This window comes from Octodon degus, unplaced genomic scaffold, assembly GCF_000260255.1.
Source record: "Octodon degus isolate 3935 unplaced genomic scaffold, OctDeg1.0 scaffold00258, whole genome shotgun sequence".
In the NCBI taxonomy this organism is placed as follows: Eukaryota; Metazoa; Chordata; class Mammalia; order Rodentia; family Octodontidae; genus Octodon; species Octodon degus.
The window spans coordinates 1,610,433-1,619,118 of NW_004524834.1; the positions used below are offsets into that span (position 1 = coordinate 1,610,433).

Consider the following 8,686-nt stretch of genomic DNA (forward strand, 5'->3'; position numbering starts at 1 on the left):
TCTCTCTCTCTCTCTCTCTCTCTCTCTCTCTCTCTCTCTCTCTCTCTCTCTCTCTCTCTCGGACGACAAGGTGTACAGGGTGTTCAGGGCTCACCGCTATATCAGACTCGTAGTGATCCTCCTGTCTACAGCTTCCCAAGTGCTGGGATTACAGGTGGGAGTCACTACACCCAGTTTCAACTGCTGCCTTAGCAAGCCCTGGAGGCGGGCTGCCACAGCAAGCCAGCCTTTGTGCCTGCTTGTAGGCGCTTTAATCTGCTGAGCTATTTGGCCAGCCCTTGTGTAACGTTCTTTTAATGAGTTAAAGTGGAAGCACAGCACTCCAATTTTCACCTTTCTGACATGTTTGTTTCACATGTGGACTGTTCTTGAACTCTAGAAGTAATGCATGTGACACAAAGCTCAGTCAGAATATGGCCCATTTCTTTGAATATGTGATTTTAATAAGATAAAGATGTAGAATTCATATGAAAAAAGAGAAAAACTTTAATTAACTTATATAAACCAATCAATTCCAAGTGAAGTAAACCACTAAACATGGAAAAGCAAAATTCAAAAACTTAAGAAAAAAAAATTACTTTAAGTTCTTAAGCTCCTCCTGAGATAAATATCCTGTCTGGTTAAAGTCAGCTATTAGTAGGCAACCTAGTGTCAGGTGTTACTAACTTTGGAAAAGTATAAATAAAGGACCGTTTTGTTGTTATATATATATGGATAGATATACAGCTACTTTCACTTAGTTCATTGAGAAGAAAGGTTTGTACTAATATAGTTTAGACGAAGATATCATATCTGCATCTTGTCCTCTGAATAACTACTATGAAGACAACAATATGTAATGTATGGCCTTTTCTTTTATTTTTCTTTTTTTATTATTTATTTATTTATTTTGGTGGAACCTTGGTTTGAACTCAGACCCTTGCGCTTACCAGGGAAGCATCTATTCTACTGAGCCATCTCCCTGGCCCCAATATGTAACGTATTAATTATTGTAACTATCCTACTAACTTGTTTTGAAACATTTTCATTGCTATTTTATCTCCCCCCCCCGCATTAAAATGGATACAAAAGTAACAAAAGTAAAATAAACTAAAAATTAAAAAAGAAAAAAAGTACTTTTTAGAAAAATACACTTAAATCATAAACTATGAAAGAAAATATTGGTATATAGGAGAATAAAATATACAACTGTATTTTAATCAAACTAGAGAACATAGATGACATTTTCAAGATAAACTGTTAATAAGCAAAAGACTACAATATAGACAATATAAAAAATTATTTTCAATCAATAAGACACATAAAAATTTGCCAGTAGAATCTCTTGAATGTTTCAAAAAGGAGATGTTTATTTCAATCTTACTGAAACAAACCTATAAGTAATATAAATGTCCTATATGAAATTATGACATATATAAATATTAATATAATTTATTTAGTGCTGTACATAATTTATTTAGTACTGTACTGAAACTGTTTCATCATTTTCTCATTAAAATGAATAAATATTTTAAAAAACTCTGTAATGCAATTGACAATATGTGTCCATCCTTGACCTTGTCATCCTATTCTTTTGCATCTTATCATTTTAAGATAATATAATTTATTTAGTGCTGTGTGAATAAATCACATCAGTATGTTGAACACAGAAACCAAATCATAGAAGATGTATTTCAAAACCTTATAAAGTAACTTAGACATACAAAATGATTGTACATAGGTAAAATAAGTGCACAAACAATGGAAATATAAGCACTAAGAAATTCATGATTACATGGAAGATGGAAAAAGAATGGGATGACAAGGTCAAGGATGGACACATATTGTCAATTGCATTACAGTTTTTTAAAAAATTATTCATTTTAATGAGAAAAAATGATAGAATAGAGATGAAACAGTTTCAGTACATTTACATTTACAAAAATTAACGTATTGCATATTGTTGTCTTTATAGTAGTAATGCAGAGAACAAGACACAGTCATGATATCTTGTTTATACAATATTTGTACAAACTTTTATTCTTAGTGAACTAAGAGAAAGTAGCTGTACATCTGTTTTACTTTTCAGCTTGGTTTTTAATATCTAAGTATGCTCTGATCCACTTAAAAATAATTTATCTGATTTCAAAATGAGTTTTTGCTGAATATCTAAATAAATTCAGAATAATTTACACTCACTCATTTCACCTCAAACTAAGCTTTTGCATGCAAATGAGCCCCAAGCTGGCCTTAACCTCAAATGCATTTTTTGTACCACTGGAGTAAGTCCCAACCAACACAGGCAGGACTGGTACTATTCTACTTCAGTATTGAAATTAGACTTTTGCATTTGAAGTTGGGAAAAGCAGAATGCCTGTGCCTGCGCCTTGAGGACGGAGGTGCATCTAATTTCAAGCAGAGCAGCTTCTGGGAAGACAGGTCCCAGCTGAGAGCTCAAGAGGTTGCTTTCACTTTGACCTCTCCTCTTCATTGTCTGAAGAGTCAGTAGCACTCTGCACTTCTGACAAACTTTGTTCCACTCTTACTGACTAGAAAGAACAACATAGAAATGAGTACATCAACCTCTTTTCTTTGCATATGTTATACATTTGATGCTTGATTTGGGATTTGGTTTGGTTTTTCTTTTTCAGTCATATATGGCCTGTGTCATGGATAGGTTAACATTTAAAGTCTAATGCCTTTATTAGAATAAAAAATATTCCTTCTAAAAAGCTACACACTTCTGATATTTCTAATTTTTTCTAACTTATATCACTATTGCGTAAGTGGAATTATTACAGTGGTTTTCAGAAAAGTATTTGATAAGATTTCAAATTCTCTAAGTTTCTATGTTCGACTCATTTTACTGTGATGGGCAGTGCGGCATTGATTAGAAGCATTAGCAGCACTGTGGTGCACCCTAATTTACTAACTTTTCAAATATGGATTTATGGATGATGTATTGACTTACTTCAATCCTACCTTTAGTCTCTGGAATCCCAAGGTCGGGGTCAGGTGTGAGCAGGAAAATCGTAACTTAAAAAAATCCCCCAAGATGATACTATTGATAAGTCATACAGTACCTCAAGAAAAATGGTTAAATGATTTGCATCACTATCTATAGGTAGACTTGAAACTTGGTTATTTCTTCATAGTTTATGTCTATGTGCATATTGATTTTATGTTGGTTATCTGATTTAATTGCATTACTTAATTATAAGGTATGTGATACCTTACTTTGATTTGCTCCACGATGCCATATAATAGAAGATTCATTTAGTTTCGTGAGCAATCATAGCCTCGTCTCATCAGGACTCAGTATGGGTCTAGAGCTTCACGCGAAGTGTTCTTTCACGACGCATAACCAGGGATCAGCATTTGCTATTTTTAATTCCCTAGTAAAACACTTTTATTATTTTAAAAACTGAAGCAGGATCTAGATAAGTACAGCTGAACCAGATGGAGCTGAGAAATTTAGACCTAAGAATATTTTTTAAAATTATAGTTTGTTAGATGAAAGGTGCAACCTAATTTTCTATCACTGGCAGAGGCATGAGAAAAGACCAGTGGAATTAGTTGGTAGCGGTTCATCATGACACGGACCTTTATGTAAAATTCTTTTATACGCTAATTTTATACAACTATTTTTCAAATTTCTTTTAACTTTTTGGGTTTTTTGGCTCTTGTATTCTGCGCTCTTAATGAATTCTGTGTTTTTATTACCTAGGCTGTTACACAATAGGGTTTGATTTTTACCGTAATTTGTTTTCTGTAGCTTCAAGGATTGTTCCCTCATATAAACAACTTGGATAATTGGGCAAATTTGTGTTCACTGTAGCCACACAGTAATTGTAATGGTTGATACATTGTGTCAACTGGAGAACTTTAGCAGTTTAACTAAGAGCCTCAGCAGGGGGGCAGAGTCCTTACTTCGTAAACACCCTGAGCCTGTGCAGAAGGAGGCCGGATAAGGTGTGAGCTCTCCTCTCACCGCGGGGAGGCAGCCTGCTTACAGTGTAAGAGGGGAAGAGAGGCTTGGTCTTCTTCCGTTCGTTCAGCTGTCGCTGCTTTTGCTACCCTCTGTGGCCTTGAACAGCTCTGTGCCAGTCACCCTGCCTTGGAGCCAGCTCATTACAGACCTCAGCTTCCACAGACTGTGAACTAAGTAAATCTACCCTCCCTTAATTTTGGACGTTGGGTATTTTTAGAAGTTGGGTATTTCGTCTCAGCAACAAGTGAAAAAGCACCAAGACAGAAGGATCCTATAAACACAATGATGAAGGCTTCTCAAACAGTTTTTGAATAGAAAACCTTATTAGCAATGGAACATTCTTGTTTCTCTCTGGCTTTTAAATTTTCCTCCTCTGAACCTCTTTCCAGATTACATGTTTTATCATTAAAACCTTTAAGCAAAAGAACTATATTTCTTGCATAATAAATGTTATGCCTTTGGCTGTATTTTTTCTATCTCACTATTGATACATTTATAATTACTTTATATTTTCAATTTAACTAGGAAACTTAAATATATATATATATATATATTTCCATACCCCTAGCATTCTCACTAAAAATCTATGGGAGAAACTTAACCAATTCTTTTTATGAAAGCACCACTGATTTTTTTCACCACTTAACATCGCTTGAATGTTTTCACGAGGTCTTCTAGGTGCTGGTAATATACTTGTGAAGACAAAATACTCCTGTTCTCATACAGCTTCTGTTCTGAGCTTATATTAATGCAAAATAAATTCCTCCCAGAAGTGAACAGTGTGAGAAGCAGCAATTTCCCTAAAGAGCAAAAGCAGTTATGAGGGATAAGAAATGAGGAATGAGGCTGAACATGTCAAGCAGGAGCCAGGGAAGGCTTCTGAGAAGAGAGCATTTCAATTAAGGCTGAAAGAAAGTGAGGTAATTGACCAAGTGCCCACCTGAGAAAAACATTCCAGGCAGAGGAAAGCAGTGCGCGAAGACCGGAGAGTGGCAAGAATGTTTGCGATTATTTGAGCAAAAAGTGAAGAGTTAGTATGGGCTGAGCAGGGAGGAAGCTGAAGTAGAAGAAGACAAGTTCTGGGAGCTCATAGGAGCCAAACAGTATCCAGGTTTTGGGGTACGTAAAAATGTTGTCTTTTAATCTGAGAAAAGGAGACTCTGGGAGGACTTTGAGCACAACATAATCTAACCTATTTTTAGTAGCGTTAGCTCAGCAGTCACAGACATACTTCAGGGAAACAAGGAGAAAGTAGCAGAAGGCTAGAGGGCAATCCATTGCTGTAATTCAGAGGAGCGGTGATGATAATAGGGTGGAGATTGGGAGCAGTGAGATGGCTTGAATTGGCTAGCATCTAGATATGCATTGGGGAAGAAGACTCATTGAACCACATGGACTCAGAAAAACAAAGTGTCGAAAGAATTATGCCGTTTGGACAGATCATCTAAAAATGAACTGTAGTGACTGACATAGGGAAAGCTGCAGAATCTTGTAGTTTGTAGAACAATTTCAAGAGTTATTGTATAAAAATGTAGATCTAATCTGACTGACCAGAATTAAACCACAGCCTCATTACTTAGTGTAGCTAATTCCCAGTGTTGCTTGATATAGCCTGGAAATATTTGGGAAGGTGGCTTTTCTTAGATGTATTTGTACAGGGTCTCATTACAGAGCTCAGACTCATAGTGATCCTCCTATTCTCAGCCTCCCAAGCACTGGGGTTACAGATGTGCACCACCATGCCCTGTCTGGGAAGGTGGCTTTTGCATATCCTTTCACCCTTCATGTGGACTGCTATGACAAGCCTTTCTGTAGGCAGGCCATAGTTGTCAGAAGTCAGAGTGCATCACGCCTTTTCAGTGAAGGGCTTGTCTTCTCTGCGCTGCTTCTGGGCTCTTATAATCTTGGAAAGAACATCTGCTTTATGCCTGCAAAGTTTTGACTATTCATGAAATTCTCATGAAACCTCGATTGGTAACACCTGGGAGAGTAGCTAGCACCCTCAAGACACAATTGGCTGCCCTTAGAAAGAGTCTGTGCACAGTCCTGATACGCTAGTACCCCAGGGGTGTTCTGAGCCTTCCTCAACTAGGACAATAACAAAATTCAACATATCAGTGCATTACTTCCTTATAAGAATATATTTTCCTTCACATATTTTTCTATTAATATATAAATATAATATATAAATATAATAAAATAGAATCTTGAGCTTCATAAATATAAATTGACTCTGAGTAAAAGAAGGAAAGGATGAGTTTGAGGGTATAATTGTTCCAGAGGAATAAAGAGAAATGTAGTGGTAAGCAGCAGGGTTATGAGAACAGTGGCACATGGCTGTGGCCCTGCAGTACAATTTCTCATGGACTAGCAGCTAGAATAAGTGTTCAGTTTTTTAGTTATCACAGTTCCAAATCCAAGACAGAGAGCACAGAGTCCGCTGCATGTAGTTACTCTGCCATCAATGGGGCACATCTCTGAAATTTGCAAACTGAAATGTATTTGACATAATAATGTTGTCATAAGAAGATTCAACACCTAAAAACCAAAAATCACAAGCTTCTAGTGATATTTCAAATTAGAACAGAATAAGGAGTAATCATGTTATTGATGGAATTTTTAAAAATCATCTTGTAAATCAGGAATTCCAGAGAAAATAAAAATGAGCCTAAAATTACATTTTTAACCTGTAATAGTAGTATTTCAGAGACTGAAAACAGGAGGATCACTACAAATCCAATCTATGTAGTGAGACCGTGTAAACCCTGTACTAAATAAATTGAAAAAGAAAGCAAAATTACATTTTATAAGTCAAAATAAGCAAAAGCATTCAATAAAGTTTAAGAATTAGAAATATGAACTAAACCCAAAATTTGTAAATGTTATTACTTTAAAAATAGGGAGGATTCTCCTTGACAACAGAGCCAGATTAGTTGGAAGGTGTATTATAAGGCTGAAAATTCAGATTGCTCTTAGCAAACAAGAGCTAATATTTCTAACGACTCCTAAAAATCAATATCTTAATAGAAATTTAAGCAAAGAATTTTTCTGACATCTTATGAAAGAAAAAATGCAAATGACTAAAGAATATATGAAAATATACCCACTGTCTTGACATTTAAATAAATGAAATGAAAATCACGATGAAATGCCATTTTCACCTAATAAATTGTTAGTGATATTAAAAATCACAATACCAAGTATTTAGGAACATTTTACCAAAGGAGGCTTCTTTGTTAAATGCTTAGAGGTTTTCTAGGCTGATGCCACATGCGTGTCTCCTTTTAACTAAAGTTTTAATTGTAGACCTTTTACTGGCTATCTTTTTATTGTTGCTGAATGTAAAGGAAACCAACTGTGATATGCTTAAGCAGAAAGCAACGTTATGAAGGAAGCAGTGCCTTGCAGCCGCTGAAGTGGTACAGCACAGTCAGGCCTTGGCAGTCAGAGGATTGTGCGAGCTCTGGGGAGCTCTCAGCAGGAGTCTTGGCCATGAGAAAAGTCATGGTAGCTCTTCGTGTTCCCCCTTTCTACAACAGTGTCGGTGTCCCTCTGCCCAAATCTAGCTGGGTGCCTGAGAAGATTCCTGCAAGGACGTTTCCAGGTATTGCTCTAGGACTGCATCACACGGATCCTTGACACATGAACAGTACTGCTGGAGAACTGAGCTGACGCACCCTCATTTTTACGTAAACCAAAATAACAATAAGGATGGGGAAAATCTAGTGAGACTGGGCAGCAGTATCGCTACTTATGTATCAGCTGACATTTAAGAGCCAGCCAATCAGTATTGGATGTTGCTTGCTGTCTTAGTTACTCTTCTCTTGTTGCTGGGACAAATACCCGACACTCAAAATGAAGGAAGGAAAGGTTTATTTAGCTCACAGTTACTGGAAGTTTCAGTCCATACTCACTTGGGTCCAAGACAGAGCAGCACAGAGCAGAAAGCAACCTTTCATGGCGGTGGCAAAGAGCAAGAGCACAAGGGAGGGGTAGTAGCAGCTCAAGCAGCTAGCTTCTCTTCCCACCTTACATTGTAATGCAAATTACCTGCCCCAGGGTAGGGAAAGTACTCACACCTATGGGTACTTCCCAGTATTTACCCACCTATGGGTAATCCCAGCAGTACTAAAACCCATAATCCCAGCCTTGGATCACACATAATCCCAGTGGATCATGAGTTAACACAAACTCTATATGTCCTCACCCCATGACTGCATGAGGCTTTGGGGGGACAACTAGACACAAACCATAACACTTGCTATATGCTAAGAATTATGTTAGGCAATAGAAATGAACATATTTCATCTTCTATTATGTGTACTTGCTTCTCTTTTTAAAAATTGCTTGATTTCTTGCCGGCTCAGTTAATTAGATGTCTTTGCATCATGCTTTTGTGGTGATTCTGTATGATTTACATGCAATTTATAGATGATATTTCATGTATGCGTTATATTCCACACATCTGATGTGTATAATTTTTAAAAGAAAAATGTTGTAGGTTAGTGTTCTCATCTTTGCTTGCAGAATGGTAGGACAAAAACGCTAGTGGAAAAAGAGAAATTGAAGTTCATATTTTTAAATCAGATGTGAATTTAAAATGGCTGTGTAATAAAGGAAACCACATCATAGGTTCACTCTCTAGATAACACACCTTAAAAATCAACTCTTCAGTTATTTATTAAAATATCTGCATGTAAGAAGTCTATGTCTTAT

General features: G+C 36.5%; 1 pseudogene; it reads left to right on the plus strand.

Annotated features, from left to right (window-relative positions):
• Positions 1 to 7,609, plus strand: part of LOC101569840 — a 41,089-nt pseudogene extending 33,480 nt beyond the window's left edge.
• The last annotated feature ends 1,077 nt before the right edge of the window (positions 7,610 to 8,686 follow it).